Below are 21471 nucleotides of genomic sequence, written 5' to 3' on the forward strand. Positions count from 1 at the left end.
TTGGGTTTTAGGGATTTGTGCTTGTGAGATTAAAACTCAAATAATGAGGAAGACAAAATAACAATCTGTAGCTCCAAAGAAGTTAGAATGTGTATCCTAGGGTGCAATTTTTATCCATATAGTAGTAGTTTGTATTTATTTTTTAATTATTTAATTTAATTAATGATTAATTTGATGATTTTTTTTACAATACAGCTATTTTGGTTAGATGAATCAATTTATTATTGTTTCACTATTAAACACCAAGAATATCTAAGCTGTACTCTGAAACCCCAGACTTTTCATTTGAAGCTGCATGCTTCCTCAAGCTTGTAATTACTATCTCAGATTGCTTTACAGATCTGAACTTTGGGGTGTAAAGGATAGTCAAGAAGGACAAGCACTTGTGGTGTCAGGGCTTGCTGAGCCCTTCTTAGGTTTGCTCATCCACTTTTGGTGTCTACTTGGCACCCAATTCTCTAGCTCCAAGAAGTATAGTATACACAGCAACCACATCTCAGCACCCCATTTCTGCAGACAGGCTAAATCAGGTTGAGGGTAGCCAATGGGTCTCAAATCTATCATTGAGTTGGGGGGGGGGGTGTCTGCCCCAATCATATGAAGACTTCCCCCAGTGAGAATAATTTGTTCCAGAAGCCATAAAGGCAGCTGAAGCGGTACTGTGAAGTGCTGAGAGAATTCAGAAAAAGAAATGATAAATAGTAGTATGTATAGAATGGTTTTACATACATATATGTATATATATATAGTATGCATTATGTTTGTATGAATGTGCATATATGTATACACATATATATGCACACACCCCACCCAAACATGTGTGTACATGTGTGTGTATATATATATATATATACACACATATTTTTACCTAATGGTAGCCATCTCTAGAACAGGAAGGTGAAGAAAAAAAGGGGTGCGAGAAAGTTACATGATAATTTTATTATATATTTTAAAAGAATAGCAGACTATATATAATAGATTTACAAATCACATATAATCATCTTTTCTATTCTATGTTATGAAATGTTTTATTTCTTAAGTTCAGAATGAAATAATTTTCTAAAAAGAACTTGGTCAGGCATCAAAGATGTCAAGGTCATCTACTGCATCCCAGGCCATCACTGGTCATCTCAACTTTTGTCTTATCACTAGACTTTGATGACTCTGGAAGAGAGAATGAGACTGTCAACTTTGTGTAACTCTGTCTCACTTAAATCTAGTTCAGGAATGAGTCAATACATTGATGTCATTGGTTTAATTTTTTAAAAAAGGATGAACACCAACAACAAACAATATCCTCCCTAAAACAGGGTACTTAAAATTGAGCATAATATTTTACACGTGGTGTGACCAAGAAAAGGCACATAAAGACCATCAGTTCCCTTACCCTAGGTGCCATGTTTCTTTTGAGGTAGCATTTTGACTGGCATGTCACATTACTAATTCACATCTAGATTATAGCCCATTAAAACCCCCAGATCTTTTAAATAAGATGAAGTTACCTACCTGTGCTTTTCTCATCTTATATTTGTGAAGTTCGTTTGTTTTTTAATTCAAATATTAGGATTTTTTGGATTTATCCTTTTTAAATTTCATTTAACATAGTACTTTAAGTTCTACAAAGCACTTCACAAAAGTATCCTATTTTATCCTCATGACAACCCTGGCGGGTAGGTGTTATTATTCCCACTTTACAGAAGAGGAAACTGAGGTAGACAGATGTTAAATGGCTTGCCTAGAGTCATACATTTAGTAAGTACCTGAAGCTAGATTTAAACCCAGATCTTCCTCACTCCAGATTCAGTAGTCTATCCACTATACAACATAGCTACAACACCCTGGTTTTTTAAGATCCATTTTTGGCTACCACCCAAGTCATTCCCTGCACAGAGTTCCTTTGTAGGTTCTTTTGGTTCTACGGGGGTAGAGAAAGGGAGTGAGGAAACTGGAATCTAACATGGCCCAAAGAACTCTGGCCTCAACCACAACCTCAAGAGCAGAACTTGTGCAAAACTTGACCTAAATTAGCCTTAAAGGACTCCACACAGGACTCTCTCCCTAAATCTGGCTTCAGTAGACCTTCATGGTCTACACTGTTTCCTTGACTCTATGATGAAGGTCTGGCTATTCCTTTATCTGACACTGTCATGAATCTTTCAACATTCTACAAGTTTCCCCAAAGCTAAATTCTTCTTAAATTGTAAGATGTTTCCCAGTAATCCCCTTTAATATAATGTCTGGACTTTAGCTCATTCTCTTCCTTCCTCTTTTCCTTTCTCTACCCTTGACCTAAATTTAATTTTGAACTAATATTAATATATGGAACTAACACCTGCTTAAATCTATTTTCTAATCTCCAGAGGGGCTATTAAAGGGGGCCTTACCTGGAATATAACCTGGGGAAAGCTGATTTCTTGGAGCATTGAGACAAGCCTGAAATTCGGGAGGGAGGTCACATTTCAAGTGTCACCAAAACTAATGGGAGAATGCCCACGTAAACTATGATCCCGCCTTTGTCCTCATTTCATAAATACAATAGTCATTGTCACCTCAAAAAAATAAAAGCTTAGGTTTTTTTGCCTGCCCTGAGGTGACAGAATCGTCTGAGCCTGACCTGAGACAAAAGAATTATTATAATAATTTCGAAGCTAGGAGGGGCCTTGGAAGCCAATTATTCCAACTTCTCATTTTACACATGAAGAAACCAAGACTGACAATGCTTAAGTGACTTTCCCAAAGTCACACAGGTAGTAAGTTATCAGCTCCCTTTCAGACAGTGGGCTCACACTTTGAGTTAATCTAAGGACAGCAATAAATATTTTAGAAAAAGACAATTTATTCTTCACCCTTTCTTGCTCAGAACAAGTGAAAGTACCTCTTTAGGCATAGTAATCCTAAAACATCTGCAGATAAAGTTTTCTTAAGAAAATTGGTTCTGTTAGAAAGAAGATGTAATGTTTAAGAAGAGAAGGAGAGAAGGGCAGGAAAAAATAGGCTGTCAGAGGAATAGCAAATGACTGTCTACACATTTCCTTAAATTTTCTAAAATCTTTCTCTATGGCTCTTCAATGAAAAATGTCAGCACCCCCAAAGCTTTGATGAGTAGAATGGCAAAAGACCAGGGTGACCACTTTCCAGTTCCAGTTAGTCCTGGATAACCCTCTCATAACAATTTAAATATCATTTCCTATCACTTCTGTGGTCAGAAGTCTATATATCAGGGTCAAAATTTTTTCTTCATTCGTGCTTTTTACCCTCCCTGACTCAAAATGCTCATCTGGCACCAGAATTTTCCTAAATTTCCCCAAGGTTTACTCACAAAGCCAGCCCTAAAGATTCATTTTGTGACTAAGCTGCCCATCTTCCTCTCTGGTTCGACAAGAGCTGCCAAGTTGGGGCCAAAGTCTTAAGAGGGATGATATGATTTTGTCTCTGATTCCTATAATTCTTCCCACCCAGCTGTAAAATTCCACAGTTCAGTGATTCTCCCTTCTCCTCAGGCCCTGCTTTCCTTCCCAAATGAAATCCTAGCCAAAGATGAGCCTACAGACTTGGAAAGTATATAGAAGTAGAGAGAAAAACTTATCCTGCTTCTCACCCTTGTCCTACAATACCTCTGCCTTCCCTTGATATAATGCAGGATTACCACTCAGAGCCTCCCCCCATTCCCACTCACCCACCAATATTTCTCTCTCTCTCTCTCTCTCTCTCTCTCTCTCTCTCTCTCTCTCTCTCTCTCTCTCTCTCTCTCTCTCTCTCTCTTATTTCTATCTCTCTCTCTCCTCTTCTCTCTTCTTTCTTCTCTCCTTGGCTATCTCAGACCATTCTGTTCTATCACAGCAGATTTGGTGCTCCAGCTACAACTCCTACAAGATAGGTTAATCCAAACCTCTTATCAGTTCTTCCTTCCTTCCTTCTCCTCTGCCTAGAAGTAGGATTTCTATTATGCAGCTGAAAGGAAGTAGAGGCATTGCCTTTGTCAATGTAGCAAATGCCCCTTGACCGGTCAAAATATGGGAAAAGTAAGGCAGAAAATGTGGGACTGATTTGGATTTGATGGCAAGTGAGCTCCAAAGCTCATTAGTCCTTGTAAGTGAAATTAATTATCCAGAATTAAAGGGATAGACAGCTCACATCTAATTCACATCAAACAAACCAGGGGATCAAAACCATATAGTCTTCAGATACTCCTATGTTCTACCTAGTTCACTTTTTAGACCTCAGAGGCCAGCCTGTGGCAGGAGCACTAGTTATAGATAATACTGTATATATTGTGGAAGCTGGCAAAGATAGTGTTTGTTATTTATATTTATAAATAAACACATTAAAATTTATACATTTTAGCATTTATTAAAGTCTTTACTATGTGCCAGACAGTACGCTAATCATTGGGGGCACACAAAGAAAACTGCTCCAATCCTTAAAGGGATTACATTCCAATAGGGGAGGATAGCTCATAAGGTGGGGGGAGAGACAAGGGATGAAGGGTACCCACTAAGAGCAATATGGTGGAGGAAAAGGAGAAAGCCTCTAGAGAAAGAGTCTAGGCATGAGTGAGGTAAAAAAAGTCTAGGGTTCTTCCTAAAATAGTGACCCCAAGAAGGAAGTCACCAATTGGGAAAGAAGGCCCTCAGGGCAGAAGGTTCTCCAAGATGTCACTGAGGCAAGTGTAGAGGTGGAAGAGTTGGGAAAGTCCAGGTGTGAAGGAGAAAAAGGGCCCGGACTTTCCCTGGTTGGATCCAGAGGGCAGACAGGAACAATATATGGAAGTTCTGAAGAGACTTGACTTAAGGAACATTTCCAAGAAGTCTGAGCTATCCAAAGAGAAATGGGATGCCACTGGAAGCAACAGGTATCCCGGTTTGAGGTCTTTAAATGCAGACTGACAACACTTGTCAGTGGGGATATGCAGATGATGTCTTCTGAGGGGTCTGGTTTGGACAAGATTGTCCCTTAGGTCACCTCCAACTCTGAAATTCTGTGATTACCCTTTGTCTTTCTCCATCTCCTTTGTCTTTCATTCCCTTTTTACCTTTCTATTTACCAGCCCCTTTATTTCTTTTTCCATCCCCTTTTTTTCTTTTTCCATCCTTATTTCTTCCTCCTTCCTTCATGCCTTAGGTCTATCCTTGACTGCCATGACTACTGCAAACTGGTTAAGCGCTATTCCAAATTGTAGTCATTTGAATAGGTGCTGTATAATTTGATTATTTTGTGACAATACTATAACATTCTCTCAAAGAAAAATAAAATTAAAAATTATATCTCCCTTTGTAATATGTGTGTATATACATATATATGTGATATGTCTTGAATTAAATAGGATTTTTAGTGAGGTAAATAATAAAGCATTTACACAGCACTTTAAGGTTTGGACAGTCCTTTTACATATGTTAACTCTTTTGATCCTCACAGTAACCTTGTGGGATGGGTACTTTTATTACCCTCATTTGACAGATGAGGAAACTGAGTCTGAGAGGTTGAGAGACTTTCCCAAGGTCACACAGCTAGTAAGTGTCTGAGGAGGGATTTGTATTCAGGTCTTCCTGACTCAAGGTTCAGCCCCCTATCCACTGTCAATTGATCAATAGATAGTTATCTATAAATACATATAGAGATAAATATAGAGATATTTAAATACATATATAAATATAGATTTTTATATATTTGAATAAGAATGCTGATATGTGTACACACAGAAATACACATATGTGTTTGTATGTATATATATATACACATGTATATATACAAATATATAGATACACATGTACATACATATATACATGTGTGTGTATAAACTAAGGGTGCTATTTAAGCCAAGATTAATTACTTTAAAAATCTGAGACATAAATTGCCTTAACATTTCCTCCCACCAACCACCTCAGGAATTCAGAAAATACCATATCAGGATTTCCTTCATAAATGCACTCCATGAATCTCTGTCTACCCAGAATAAATATTGAAATGGCATTTTGAGTTTGTCTAGTATCACCAGCTCCTTCACAGATGTCTTCAATTTGACAAACCCTCAAATGGATCATATGCTTAAGGCTTTCCCTCCCACTTTTTAAACTTAGGTACATGTGAATGAAAAATTTTCCACATAATTTGGAAAATTCTTACATATGTTATTATGACTTGAGTACTTAATGATCAAGCTTTTGAAGACCTTGTTTCTTCAAAGAAAGGAGAAACTATTTGCCTCCTAAAGAAACTCTTACCTTTAAGTTTGAATTGGCTCAGAGAAATGTAGAAAGAATAAATACCTAAAAGTGGGTGCTTTAATTCTGGTCATTCATGGTGTCTAACGCAGTGTTCTGCATACAGGAGGCATTTAATAAATGACTGTTGAGTTAAATCACGAAACTGAGGGCACTTGGAGTTTAGGGACCTAGTGTGCTAGCAGAAAAGATTTTCCATTAGAATAATGACTTAATAATAAATACATTCAACAACCATATGTGTTAATTTCCTAATATGTGGCAAATACTAAGGTAGGTACCAGGGATAGGGACAGGTGAAATAGACTGCTTTCCGGGAATTGGCATAGTTAATGCCAGCCTTCAGTTCTAATCTTAGTGTTAAGGCAGATATGTCTCCCTTTACATATATGTGTGTGTGTGTGAAAGGTGGTATATAAATTGAATTTTTGTACATCAACTCTCTATCTCCATCTGTCTCTCTCCCTCCTTCCCCCCACCAGCACATCTTTAAGCAAATTAAAAATCTGGGATGTCCTCTTTCTTGAAGACTATTCATTACTTATCCATTTCTTTAGTACTTCAAAAGATTTGTAATTTCCTCAATGTGGGCATTACCTCTATTAACGAAACTGAAACGTCTCTATGCCTTCATAAGTGGTTTCATTTAGGGGATGACTCCAGAATAAGCTCTCACTTTGTGACCAAGTTTTTAGAGATGAATCTCTCTAAACCTAGCTGGGCTGGTCTCCAGACAGCAGACACAAGATCTGTATTACAGTATCAAGATTCAAAGTCTTTCCAACTTGATGGTTCCAATGGGAATTTAACTCTGATGTTATAACTTATGAGAACTAAGGGTCCACACTTTGAATGAAGCCTCAGGTGAGGATGTGAGTGGAAGTCCCCATTCTCATGGGGGTTTAAAAATGAGAAAGAAACCTCCAGTCAGCAAGCAAGGAAATGTTCCAGTCCTGCCTCAATGACGTCCAAGCCCTAGGTGATATTCCAGCCAAGAATGGCTAAGCCTCCAGGCTGTCACCCTCCCTCCACTCTGCAGCTACAGCTCGGACCTTTCCACAGGTAGCCCACATGCAACTCTTGACCTGCTTCCTTGAAATCACTAATCCCTACTAGCTCAAAATGTAACAAAATATTTAAAGGAGTTTTCTCCTGAGCCTAATAAAGAATCTGAAATTCTTCCAGCTATACTTGCCCACTAATCCTGAAATTGCATGGTTTCTTTTTCTTTTCTTTCTTTTTTTCCCCCATCTGATCTGAGGAGCAGGGCTCCTTTCCTGTTGGGCTTACAGACTGATGGGCCTTAGATCGGAGGTTTGGTTCCCTTAATTGACTTCACAAGATGAATGCATGCTACTGTTAGACGGCCTGTGGAGGTGGGCGAGCAGATCAAGGACTGAATTTGGAATGTTGATCGAGTAGACATACAACTTACAGCAGCAACCACACACATAAAAGTCTGGCAGAGGATAATCTGTCTTCCCAAGGTATATAAATTTAGTACCAGGCAGTTTCCTGTGGGTGGGTCTTTTGGATCCCACTTTTTAAAAGATGGAAGTTCTGCCGTGGCATTATGGGGGCCAGGATTATTGCAGGCCACCCTGCTTTCAGGCAGAGGAATAGGAAGCTGTTGGAATGGGTGATGACAAGGAGTTGCAGGTGGGTTATTTTGCACCTGCAGGCCATTGTGCATACCCCAACCCAAGACCTTAAAGGGGCCCCTTCCAAACATACCTCCAGACCATAGAGGGAAAGTTTGACTTGGCATGGCTATTCCCCTGCCCCCCAAAAAAGAAAAAAATCTTACCTCTCAGGACTCCCCTCTAGATGGGGAAGGGAGTTGATTGTAGACTCTTATTCAGAACAGTCACAATGAGAACGTCTTTCCCAAATTATTGCCCTAAAAGATTACAATGGTATCATCTTTCTCACCATTCTTAGTATTTATACAATGCTTTAAAATTTGCAAAATGCTTCACAAATATTATCTCATTTGATCCTCCCAACAAACTTTTGAAGTAAATACCAATTTTATTCCAATTTTACAGATGAAGAAATTGAGACTGACACAGGCTAAATGACTTGCCTAGAGTGACATAGCTAATTAATTTTTGAGGCATAATTTGAACTCATTTCTTCCAAATTCCAAGTCCAGCACTGTATCCACTGTACCACCTTGCTGCTCTCCCCTTGAGATAAATGTAAGAAGTAACATTTAACCTGAGTCATCCCCTTCTTAGCAATTTGAGCTGCCCCAAAATTCCCAGGGCTGCCTCAGAAAGTATGTTTGTGTGGCAGGAGGAGTGGAAACCCTTTGGTTGGGACTCTTCAAGCAGAGGCTGTTGTCTCACTGATGGGCTAAGTTATCTGGGGCCTTTAGGGCTGGAATCCATCACCACTGCATGGTCTTGCACCTTTGCTGTCTAAGAAGGTCTTGTCTTTTCATTCTTTTTTTTCCTTTGGGGTACATACTTACTGATGAATTGTCTTAGTCAAAAGGTATTCATAATTTATCCCTCTTTAACATGTTCCTAAATTGTTTTTGAGTATCATTAGACCAATTCACAGATCCACCAACAGTATACCCCCATTCTATCTCTCTTCTGTCTTTTTAAAAACTGTTTTTAATGAATTAGAATAATGATAAAATTCATTTGGAAGAAGTCAAGAATATCAAAGGAACTTATGAAAAATGTAAATTCAGGAGGTTTAGCAATAACAGAACTTAAACTACACTCTAAGTCTATAATTATCAGAACTATCTGGTACTGGCCAAGAAACAGAAAGGTAGATCAATGGAACAGAGTAGATATACAATTTACAGCAGCAAATAAATATAGTAACCTTGTATTTGAGAAGTGTAAAGACAAGACTTTGGGATAAGAATTCATTTTTGGTTTAAAAAAATTCTAGGAAACCTGTAAAGCAGCAGGGCAGAAATTGGGCGGAGACCAATATCTTATGTCATTTACCAAGATAAGGTCAAAATAGAAGGATTTCTCTTATTTTTAGTGATTGCAGGTAACAATCATTATTATGGTTGTTAAGAGTTTACAATTCTTTTAAGAACTTTATGTTCATATCCTTTGTTTACTAAAAGGATAGCTTCTGGTTGGGGGAAGGATAAATTGAGTTTTAAAAGATGAGGAAGCATTTGAGCTGAATCTTGAAAGTTGTATAGGATCTCAGAAAGTAGAGATATGGAGCAAGGATATTCCAGATACAAGGGATAACACAAGCCATTCCTGTTACTCAAACTGGCACCCCCTGGTGGTCCTTCCATGAAATTCCTGTTTGGGGCATTTTTCTCACCCCCAGCTCATCAGCAGAGATAAAATAACAGATACACTCTATTTCCAATAAACAGTGAACAATTTTTCCTTAATGACTCATCATCAGATATCTTCACCTTGGTGATAGAAAAAAGTTGGATGTTAGAGACTCTAGCTTTCACAAAACAAAAATAGGCTGTTAGCCTGCCCCCCATTATACTTAAATAAACAACAGATATTACTTTAAAAACCACCCTCTTTCACCAATCAGGGAAGTGCATGATACAGCCAGCACTTTAGCTTAGAAATTAGTGATAGACATTCTTAAGCACTTAGTACAGTGACACATTTTGTTCTTCATTCATTTCAGTTGTGTCCAAACTTTTCATGACCCCATTGTGGGATTTTCTTGGCAGAGATACTGGAATGGTTTGTATTTGCTTCTCCAGGTCATTTTACAGATAAGGATACTGAGGCAAACAGAGTTAAGTGACTTGCCCAGAGTCACACAGCTAGTAAGTGTCTGATTTTAACTCAGAAAGGTCTTCCTGATGCCCAGACTGGTACTCTGTCTGCTGTCCCACTTAGCTGGCCCACCTGAATATGTTAGATGCTTAATAAATACTGATTGATTGATGTACCCTTTTCCCCCTCAGTGCTTGGGAAAATCAAAATTCAAGTTTATTAGAATAGAATTCTTTAAATGGTTAGTGCTGCTGTGAAAAGGTAGGTTAACATCTCCATTAAAAACTATGTTATCAGATTTAGTATGTACCTTTGCTAAATCTTAGTGTCTGTGATTCTCTGTGTGCTGTATCTGAGTAAGTAATGTTACAGTGGATTCTATTCCAATTTAGCAAAAAGTTCTGGAAATCATGGAGCATAGCATGATGTTGTTGTTCAGTCATGTCCAACTGTTTGTGACCCCACTTGGGGTTTTCTTGGCGGAGATACTGGAGTGGTTTGCCATTTCCTTCTCAGGCTCGTTTTACATATGAAGAAAGTGAGGCAAACAGGGTTAAGTGACTTGCCCAGAGTCAGACAGCTAGTTAAGTGCATGAGGCCAGATTTGAACTGAGGAAGATGAGTTGTCCTGACTTCAGGCTCCATGCTTTATCCACTAGCAGATAGCTTGATGAGTCTTTCACAAAGTCAGTAACATCTTGGGGACCAGTTCTATACTTAGTGCAATAATAGTCCAATATAGTTTTGCATTGTTTCTGTGTTTGTTATTATATTCCTCACAAAGACATTGACTTTCCTTAGATTCCTTGCACTGGACATGTTCCTTTGCTACAAAATGGAGTTCTTTCACATTACCTGAACCTGTCGTCTTCAGGAAAACTCAATAAAAATGTCTAAGATTTGGTTAATGTTGCTATGCAAACTAAAAACAACAAACAATACACTTACACTCTTCTCATCTGGGTTCAAATTCCAACTCTGCTCTTTACTAATTCTATGATCTTAACCTATCTACTCCAACTCTCTGGGTCTCAGTTTGCTCATCTGTGAAATGAGGCAGTTCATGATCTCCAAAATCCCTTCCAACTCTAATTTTATATGTTTGTGTGATTTTCATTACTTCCTTCCCCAACTCCCCATTCCCTTCTTCCTTAATTTCAAGGAACTAGAGTTAGGAAAATCTGAATTCAGTTGTTATATCTCTTACATACTTGCTCTGTGTCCATGGGCATACCATTCTAGCTCTAGATGTCTCCTTAGTCTCTTCAAGTTCTGCCATCACTTCTGTTATTGTTGACTTCCAGCTTTGAGAGAGAAGATGGAAGATGCCAAACTGACTTCAGGCTGCTGAAAAAAACCAATCTGAGAGGAGCCAGCAACAGCCATCATGTTTCTCTCCCCAATTTGCTACACTGGAGACTTCAGCAAACTTCCCTTTGGGTGAGATTTGGGACTCTTTCCTGGTCGGGTTGAATTACTTTGCTCCCAGTGGGAGAACTTCTTCACTCTACAATGGCTGATATATGTTGTCCTACGTGTGGCTCTTCTGACCTCTGTTTGCTATGGATTTGGGTAAATGGGTTGCTTTGCTAATTGCTGTCTTTGTTGAAATGGTACTTGATAGGAAAGGGGTTAAGACCCAAATATAAAGTTTAGGGTTCTCCTTTTCTGCCAGTTAATCATCAGTAGTTGATTGAACCTGGAAAGAACATTCCCTAGACTAATAATACTTATGGGAACAGAGAGATATAATTCTAGCCCAGAGCCCCATGTCTCTGAGGAAAACTGAGCAGCTTCTGGCCCCAACCTCCTGTTTCCCCTCCTGCTCTCCCTTGGAGAAGGATAGGGGGAGAACAGACCAAAGATGTCTACCCTGCCTTCCTCTGAGCCACAAAACAAATTCATGTGAGGCACAATATTCATTAAATATTTAGGAAATGCCTGCTCTAACCAAGTCTCATCTATAGAGTTTTTCATACTTGAAGAACTCCCTCCCTTACCATCCTAACTTTAACACTAACTATAACAGCTCTGAATCAGCAAGGGGAATGGTGAAAAGTACGGTTTTCCCCACTAGCTGGACAAAGAGACCAAAGGATCATGGGAAGCCAAAGCTACACAAGCTGATGGACATTCCACAGAACCTTGAAGCCCCAGGGACAGCCATATACCAAGGGAGTAGCAACATGGTTGCAAGGAAAGGAGTCTGCTGCCCCACCCTGAATACTATCATGAGCGGTTCTAACCTTCTGTAAGTTACTTATCTAATGAAGGAGTGATCTACATGGACAGAATTTGCTGCCACACTAGGATGTGGTGAATTTACCCCATCTCTACTTTTTCACCCTCCTCTGCTGCACTGGGACCTGATGAACTGGTATTGCTTACTCTCAGGAATTTCCTTCTTTCTTTAAATCTTGCTGATTTGCTTTTTGCATTTTTTTCACTCGATAAAGATAACCTGACTTTTATTTCATTGTGGGTGTTTGTAGAAATAAGTGGTTCATGATACATCGAAAGGTAAACGGGATCCACTGGAAAAAGAGATCATGCCCTAACCTCAATTCTGTATTGACACCCAATCTCTGCCTCTGCTTCTGGCTCTCTCATTGCCCACCTTCCCTGCCCTCTCTCTGTCTCTCTGTCTCTCTGTCTCTGTCTCTCTCTCTCTCTCTCTCTCTCTCAATCTCTCTCTCTCTCTCCCTTGTCTGTGCTTTTCTTCCCACAGAAGGGCCACTATGTAGCACTTCCCCCTCTTTAGGTGCTTATTTCCCTACCTGTCAAATGAGGGAGAGGAACATTCTCTAACATCCCTTGTGTCTGTAAATCCTGTGATCTTATCATGTCCAAGTCAACAAACATTATGGTCACCAGAATAAGAAAAAAAAATAATATTTGAGAACAAGCTAATGTGAAGTTGTCCCACAAACCTGAAAACTCCATGAAAATTGCAAACCAAAGGGGAAAATGAAGATGCCTAAAGTAGCCTGATGTGAAGCTCAGTTCTTCACTGACTGATTTTCCTAAGGCACTGAGCATGTAGGGCACTTGTTCATTTTTTGTTGTTGTTTTCCCTATTTTTGATTCAATAGGGACCATTAATCCTGAAAATGTGGCTTTCAATCCTGAGTGAGTACTGCTGCTGAAGGAAAGGCTAGCTCCCTTGCCAGAATGGCCACAGTCTCTTTTAAACCCATCCTCAGCCCAATATTTATCATATGGTCCTTTGCTCTGAGGCAGTTACCTGGGCCAAAGTCAAACTCTTGTCCTGCCTGAGTCAAATGGGGCTGTAAATAAAATACCAAATAAATTTTCAAAAGAAACTAATTCTGCTTCTGGCGATGCAGCGATGGACTAATGGGAGCTCCATATGGCCCTGGGAGAATCACAGACTTTCCTTTCTGTGCCTCCTTGGCTGCGACGGCTGTGTGTACATTAAAATCCAACAGGTGCACCTCCTGGGTTGTTTTCCTTCCTTGGCTCCTGAGGAAATCATAAACCAAATATATTGCTGGAGGATGGTTTCTGGGGTGCCCTGTGAACAAACGGAGAGGAAAAATGGATCAACAACTGGCCAGCAGGGACAGTAAATCAACAGGCTAAAAGGAGAGCTTGAATGTACTCTCAGAGGCCTCCGGGGCTCAGTCCAAGGACAAGTCCCCCGTCAGTCAGAGCTCGAGCATTAATGTCAAAGCCAGCTGGTGCTGGGAGCTCTTAAGCTCTGAGGAAATGATTGAGCCGTCTGTCAGTTGCTAGTGGTCCACCAGAGGCCAACGTGAGGCAGAGTAAAGGGTGCAGTTAGACAGCCCTGTGCTGCATTTCCCTTCTGAAGCCTTTCAGTTCTATCCACGTCAATCCTGTTTGCTTGGTGCCGTGCTGATTCTCAGCTCCCCAGGAACCAGCTAAGAAAGGAGATGAATAATTTTCTCCTGCATCAGAGACTGTGGTGGCTAAAGAGATTGATTTGTTCGGGTCACACATATTTCTTTCAGACAGATGAAAACCATTATCTTTCCCCGGACTGAATAAGAGAAAGACACAGGGGCTTACTTTAATAGAGGAATAGTCTGAAGACAACTCGAACGAGGTTTTTCTACCAGTTGGGAACATATCCAGGAAATCTTAACCCATCACTGTGGAACTGGGACCAGCATACAATCTACTTACTGTTCTCCAAAATACAACCAAGGGAGTGTGGTGTAAGGGAAAGGCACTGAACTTGGTGATGGCAAGAAGATCTGGGTTCAGATTTCCCCTCTCTGAGTCTGTCTTCTCATCTGTGAAATAGGGGCTTATTAAATTCTTGGCTGATTGATTGGTCGATTGAAATGTGAAGAGTAGTACTAGGCTAGGTAGCTAGGCAGCACAATGGATAAAACACAGGTCTGGAGTCAGAAAGATCTGAGTGCAAATCTAGCCTCAGATACTCTCTAGCTGGGTGACCCTGGGCAAGTCACTAACCACTGTTTATTAGCTGTTATTGTTGCTGTGACTTTCAGCAAGTTTTAATGTCAAGTGACTTTCGAAAGGTCACCCAGGTAATAGCAGAACCAAGGTTTGAACTTGGGTCTGCTGAGTCATAAAGTAGGACCCTTTCTGCTGTACCAGGAATCTTAGTTTCTTCATCTGTGAAATGGGGAGAGAATAATCCTTGGGCAGCCTACTTCATAGGGCTGTACTGAAGAAATTCCTTTAGAAACCTTAAAGGTAATGTAAATGTCAAAAGTAGGCTGCTGCTATTTCAGCAGGGTTTCCGCTCCCCCTCCGTCCTCCTCCTTCTCCTCTCCCCTCCCCCCCATAGATAGGATAGACCAGGGAGAGGCAGGAAACTAGAAAGTCAGAGTGATTATTTCCCTAAGGCAGAATTAGAAGAGTCACCTTGTCAGGAAGGCAATGTGGTATGACAATAATCATTACACCAATCATACATTTTAATAGTTCTCTGAAATTTACATAGTACATTCACATCCATTCTCTTATTTAAGCTGGACAGCACCCTGGGGAATCAAGCAAGACTGGAGTTTTAATCCACAGTTCATAGATAAGGAAGCTAAGACTCAAAGTGGTTAAGGGATTTACCCAAGGTCACATAAGTAGTAAATAACTAGAAGCACTAAGAAGAGGATCTCAGGCCTCCTGCCTCTGTCCATTGCATTCCTTCCAATAGAGTATAGTGTTTCTCACATAGTGGGGAAAAAAATTTCTATGCTAAAAGTCACAAGATTTTGGTCTCCCCTCTGTCACAAACTTCCTATGAGCCTTAGGCATGTCACTTAACCTCAGGGTCTTAATTTCTGCATGTGTAAAATGAGGTAGGCTAAGATCATCTTGAAGGTCTCTTTTTATCCCCAAATTCTAACATCCAATTAACCAAGTATTTATTGAGTACCTAGTATACGGCAGTACAGTGTATCTATAAGCCATTCAACTGCTCAGCACCCTTTTATTCTTATTTCTGTCAAGTGGAAGTAGTAGCACCAATTATCTTCCTCAGGATACTAACTCAGATGTTATAAGTTAGTATATTTACACACATGTAGGCGTTTATATATACATATATATGTGTGTGTATACATATATATAAAATTCATACATTTGTATTATGTATGCATGTACATATACATATACATACATATGAATGTAACACAGGACTCAAACATTCTCTTCATTGATGGAGATTAATCATTTAATTGTCTCTGTATGCATTAGGGGTAGAGTTGGTGAAAACCAAAAAAAAAAAAAAAGAGAGAGAGAGAGAGAAATCCTGATTTTATAGCTTCCAGCTTTGAGAGGGAAGACACATGGTTCCAGACCTTCTTTGTATCCCTGAAGGGAGAGAAAGGTAGTAGGAAGAAGCCAACATGTAAAGGAGCCATCACCAGCATCCACCATATATCCTTATGGCCAGTCTACTATTACACTAGAGACTTTGGGAAATTTCACCTTAGATGAGATCTGAGACTTTCTGCTTTGGCTGAGCTGAGTTATCTCTCTCCCAATGGAAGAATTTATTCACTCTTGTGTATCATCTGGTATATATTTACATGTGTATATTTTCTCTTATTTCTGTTTTCTATTGACTTGGATAAATGGGTTTATTCGCTATTCATTACATGTATTCATTGTGGAACTGTCATTTGGTGAGAAAGGGCTCAAACTTCAGAAGTATAGCTTGAGGCCTTCCTTCCCCATTAAGGGGTAGAAGCAGGAACAAAGTTGGAACACACAATCTAAAATATTTTCCCTAGTTTAACAATATTTAAGAGAGCAAACAGGTATGATTGTAGTCTGGTATTCCCTCTCTCTGAGAACTGTGGCCAAGCCTCTGCCCTCCACTTCCTGCTTTCCCTCCTTTAAAGAATCAAAGTATCCCCTAGAGGATAGGAAAAGGAGACTCTATCTATCCACACACATACACACACACACACACACACACACACACACACATATGCGTGTGTATGTTCTTACCTCCCAGAAACCCACAACTAGACAGACCCATGTGGACACACATAAGTTACATGGTCAAAACAACATATGGCTGACATCTTATATTTGTTCATACAGTCATACTTAGGAACAGGGACCTGACTTGTGATTTCATTAATCTGAGGAATTTCTGGTGAGAAACTTTTACCAAAGCAGCCAACATCTCTCTTACAGTCTTAGGGAGTTGCCTAGAGCACTGAGAGATTAAATGATTTACCCAGGGTCACACAGCCAATATACATGAGAGCAAAGACTTGTACCCTGGTTCTCCTGGCTTCTGAGGCCAACTCTCCACTTACACCATGCTGCCTCCTCCCCCATCTTACCCACTATTCTTCCTCTTTTACCTCCTCCTCTTCCATTTCCTTCTCTTTCTCATCCTCTTACTTCTCTTTCTCCTTCTCTCTGTATCCCTGCTTCTCTGTCCCTTTATCTCTGTTTCTGTCTGATCTCCTATACATAAATACATCTTTTTGCCCTTAAATTGGAAAATCCCTTGTAGAACTAGAATTTAATATGCATGCATTTATATACATATACTACCTGTGTGCATTTAAGTTAATGTGTATGTACAATTTTTAGTTTTATGTACACATATACAAATATATTTAAGATATCTATGTATGCCTATGAAAAAATTTACAATTTTAGTTTTAAAGGTTCACTCTCCAATGTAAAGAAAGTATCTAAATCAAATAACCAATTTTTTTTAACATTTTCATTGAGAACAATTTAAAAGTGCACAAAACAGGAGACAATTTAGTGTCTTTGTGTTTGGTGAGAGAATCAGAGCATATCAGAACCCCAAATATATCACTCCTTGATTCCACCTAACAATCTTAACAAGTGGTACAATTCTTTGCCTGATTCCCTGGGGCCTCAGCAGGCACTTTCTTATTGTTCATGTCGTTATATTCTCAGTACATTCTGGGGTAAGGAAGACGATAATATCAGGGGACTGTGTCAATATCACCTTTCTTAGTCCCAGCCTTTGGCTTGAATCCACTTTGAGAAGTGTTATTTCAGAACACCAAAGCAAATTTCTCCCAAGTCTGAAGGGACCGGCCCCACCTGTTCCCTGCTTTATTCAGTCTTTGGGTGTGGGTGTTAGGGGAACTCGGTCATCAAGCGGCTGTCAGCATTAGGTCTAAAATTAAGAAAAGCAGGAAACCCTAATGTATGGCTCAAGTAGCTGATTCTCATTTCAGAAATGTAAAGTGCCTGCACACACACGCACACACACACACACACACACACACACACATAAATACACACATACGTGCTAGAAACACACCCTGAAATAGATGTTCCTGAAAAAACAATCAAGAATGCTGACAGTAAATTTTCAAGAAGGAGGCTGACAGAAATGCAGAACTCAGTCCTAATATTTTACTGCAAATCTGGGGTAGGGTTTATAAATAGACACCCTCATAAATAGAAATCAGAGTAAGGGACTCCGGCTGTGTCTACATTCTAGCAGAAAAACTAGGTGAAGAGTGAAAAAAAATCAGTATTTACTGTCCATTTTCTAGAAATGGTGCCAGTTAACTGACTTGATGTTTTCCCACCTCATTGGATTGACCAGTCCTCTTGGCACCATATAAACAGGGATCCTTCCACCACCAGACTTAGTGAGGAATTCAGAGAAAGAGAGGACTTAGAAGGTGGACTCAGAACCCACATGTCTTGGTCTGATATGATCTCTGGGAAGACGTGAAAGGAGATTAATCTGTCCAAGCGTGAAGTGCTTCACTTTAAACATAGCCTGGCTACATTCATGGTGTGAAACACTAGAATATAAAATCATTACAAATCAAGGCTTCAGCAGGGTCACCTCAAAACATTTTCAATTTGCAAGTTACAGCTTTGGCTCTCTCCTCATGTGGAACTGTATTACATGCAACCCACAGTTTCCTAAGTAGTGAAGTTGGAGGAATTCTACTCTATGGTCTAATTAAATAGCTTTGGGAGTGGGTAAATTGTGGGATAATTTTCACCCCAAACTATCTTGATGGTAAATGGTTTGTGGATGGGCAGGGTGGGAGGACCCCCTCAAATGTATTCCTGCAAAGTCTCAACCTTCCTCTGCATTCCCCAAACCATACAACCCCCAAGCAGCGATGCCCTGGGCTATCACCATGGCTCCTATGTTACTGTCAAATACAAAGAGAGTGATGAGGAATCACAGTATGGACACCTGAGAAATTGTCCTGTATTAAGGAGATTCCCATTGAGTAACCTATGAAAGGCTTTCCTGAGTTTTCTTAGCCTGTGACTATCCACAACTGGATTTCTTTGCCTCAGATGACTGCTAATTCAATAAAAAATGATCAGGTTAAATTGTATAAGAAGATGCCACCGGACTTTCTGAGAGATAATGAGATATAGGGTGAGTGGTTGACTTGAAATCAGGAAGTCTTGGGTTCGAATCCTTCTTCAGACACAAGCAGTCCTGCTTGCTGGCATGATGTGGACAAGTCACCAGACCTCTAAAATTGTTTCCTTGTGTCATCAACAAAATGTATTTTCTAAGGCCACTGTGAGAGCAAACACAATATTTGTAGATAAAATGCTTCTCAAACTTTAAAGTGTAGTATAATGATAAGCTATTATTTATTGTAGATAGATAGATAAAGTTTTTTTCAGCTCTTATTACGTGCTGGCAGCTAAGTGGCACAGTAGTTCAAATGCAACCTCAGACACTTACAAGCTGTATTACCCTGGACAAGTTACTTAACCCTGTTTGCCTCAGTTTCCTCATTTGTAAAATGAGCTGGAGAAGGACATGGCAAACCACTCCAGCATCTTTGCCAAGAAAAATCCCAAATGGAGCCACAAGAAAATGTAGAACACCTGTGCCAGCACTGTACTAAGAACTGGGAATTCTACCCCAAGGAGTTTACTTCCTAATGGGGGGAGAAAACACTTAAAAGCAGACTGAAAAGTGAGAAGGAGAGGGAAAAAAAGTCTGGAAAGGCTGGAGCTGAGCCAGAAGGAAGAAAAGCATGGCTAGATTGGGTACTTCCTCAAATGGAGGTTCCAAGGAGGAACTCACCCAGAGAAGGAGACTGAGGGATCCTCGAGGTTGAAAAGACAACTGAGGAATGATGGAGATATTTTGTGGGCTTTGGGTGGTGGAGAAGAATGACCTAATAATAGATACTTTCCATCTTAAAAGTCATATCCATAGGCACATGACTAAGGAAATGGTAAAGAAATAAAAAATAAAAATAAACTAGAATATTTTCATTGGGACTCCATTTTGTTTTCCAGTTAAGACTGAACTGATTCAAAGACTGAGCCTCATTTTAAATCTGTCTAGGGTCAGTGTATATGTGACCCGAGCTTTCTTCAGAGTTTCCCCATCTCTTCTTTGAAGGCTAGTGAATTTATAGAGGTGGGCTGGACAAGGACATTTCTTAGAGACAACGCAATGCAGTTCATCCATAATGACACCTTTGTGATTATTGAACTGTCCTCCCTAGTCTCATATAAGTCATGCTGATGCAGTAAAATATTTGTAAAATTTCATAACCGAGTATTTTGCTCAGCATCAAGTTTTAGTCAAACTCCTAATGAAACTAGGTCCAGCTTCACATTCACCATGACTAATGAAAACATTCCTCTTGGGAAAGAAAGATATTTTGATTTTTATTATTCCTGGGGTTGGATGGAATTCTTTCTATGTGGTCATGTTCCCTTTTAAGGTGTATTTGTTGATGGTTGCTATTACTTTCTAAAATGCTGAGTCTTCGAGAACACAGCACTTCTCATGAAACTCAGCGACTCATGTGTTTTTTCTTTTTTTTTTTTTTTGTTCTCCGTTGGAATCTCACAGGGTTTCAGATCCCATTCCTGATTATGGAGGGTACAAGGAAAAGAAATGGACTATTATGTCCAGATGGAGTGAGGAACATAAAGTGCCTTTCAGTTCCCCCCTTATGACTATTTCCCCAAAACTATGCTATTACAAAATACATTAGGTCCATAAATGTGTTCATGCATAAAACATCCCATTAATCTAACTCCTTCCAAGTAAGGAATGATGATACTGAGAGATTAATGAATGAGTCTGAGGCATCCAGAAAATTAGCGTCAGGTCTGGAATTAAATCTCTGGGTCCCTGCCACTGACTGCTAGGACTATGTCAGTGATCCACATAGCCTTCAAGATTCCACTGGGACACCTTCTCCACTCCCATCAGCATCCCAATAACTAGCTAGTAATATATGATGCTGATACAGTAACAGGGGCTCTGTCATTAAGGATCCCCCCCTCTTCCCTGCCCTGCTCTGTATATGATTATATAGAGACTGAACATGGAAAAATTATCAGTACCATTTGAATGAGACCCCAAAGTACAATATTTCTAAATCCATACAGCAGCCATGCTATAAAAATTATCACAGAGGGGATACAATTCTGAAAGTTTCATTAAAGTTGCAAATGGAAGATAGGACTGTGAATAAAGAAATGCGGTTTCCATCTTTGATGTCTCCAACGGTGTGTTATTTGAAAGCAATTGGCAGCCCATCTGCCAGTCTTAAGTTATTTAGATAAAATCTATTTAAAGACTTCAGGCTTTTTCAGACTAAGGAGCTACTTGAATATTTACTAGAAGAAGGCAGTTTTCACTGATAAATAGAATAGCCACCCATAATATACTAAGAATTGAATTAAATATTCACATCAAGGGAAAAAAACATGAGAACACCAGAAATTGCACACAAAAGGGACCAATATTGGAAAGAAGGAAGGAAGGAAGGAAGGAAGGAAGGAAGGAAGGAAGGAAGGAAGGAAGGAAGGAAGGAAGGAAGGAAGGAAGGAAGGAAGAAAGGAAGGAAGGAAGGAAGGAAGGAAATAAGCATTTATTAAGCACATACTATGTGCTAAACACTGTGCTATGCACTTTAAAAATGTCTCATTCTCACAGAGGTAGTGTGCTAGGTTTAGAATCAGAAAAAAGCTTCAAATGCCATCTCAGATTCTTACAAACTAGTAAGTACCAGCTGCAAGATCTTAAGCTT

General features: G+C 39.6%; 1 long non-coding RNA gene across 2 annotated transcripts in view; it reads right to left on the bottom strand.

The window, feature by feature from the left end:
• Positions 1-280: 280 nt before the first annotated feature.
• Positions 281-21471, bottom strand: part of LOC140529257 (uncharacterized) — a 287201-nt gene continuing 266010 nt past the window's right edge. For both annotated transcript variants that reach the window (XR_011975472.1, XR_011975471.1), the window contains exons 7-8: positions 8029-13493; positions 281-1164 (exon numbers count right to left, since the gene is read on the bottom strand). This is a non-coding gene — a long non-coding RNA (uncharacterized lncRNA). The remainder of the gene's footprint in view (positions 1165-8028; positions 13494-21471) is intronic.

This window comes from Notamacropus eugenii, chromosome 2 (genome assembly GCF_028372415.1).
Source record: "Notamacropus eugenii isolate mMacEug1 chromosome 2, mMacEug1.pri_v2, whole genome shotgun sequence".
Taxonomy (NCBI): Eukaryota; Metazoa; Chordata; class Mammalia; order Diprotodontia; family Macropodidae; genus Notamacropus; species Notamacropus eugenii.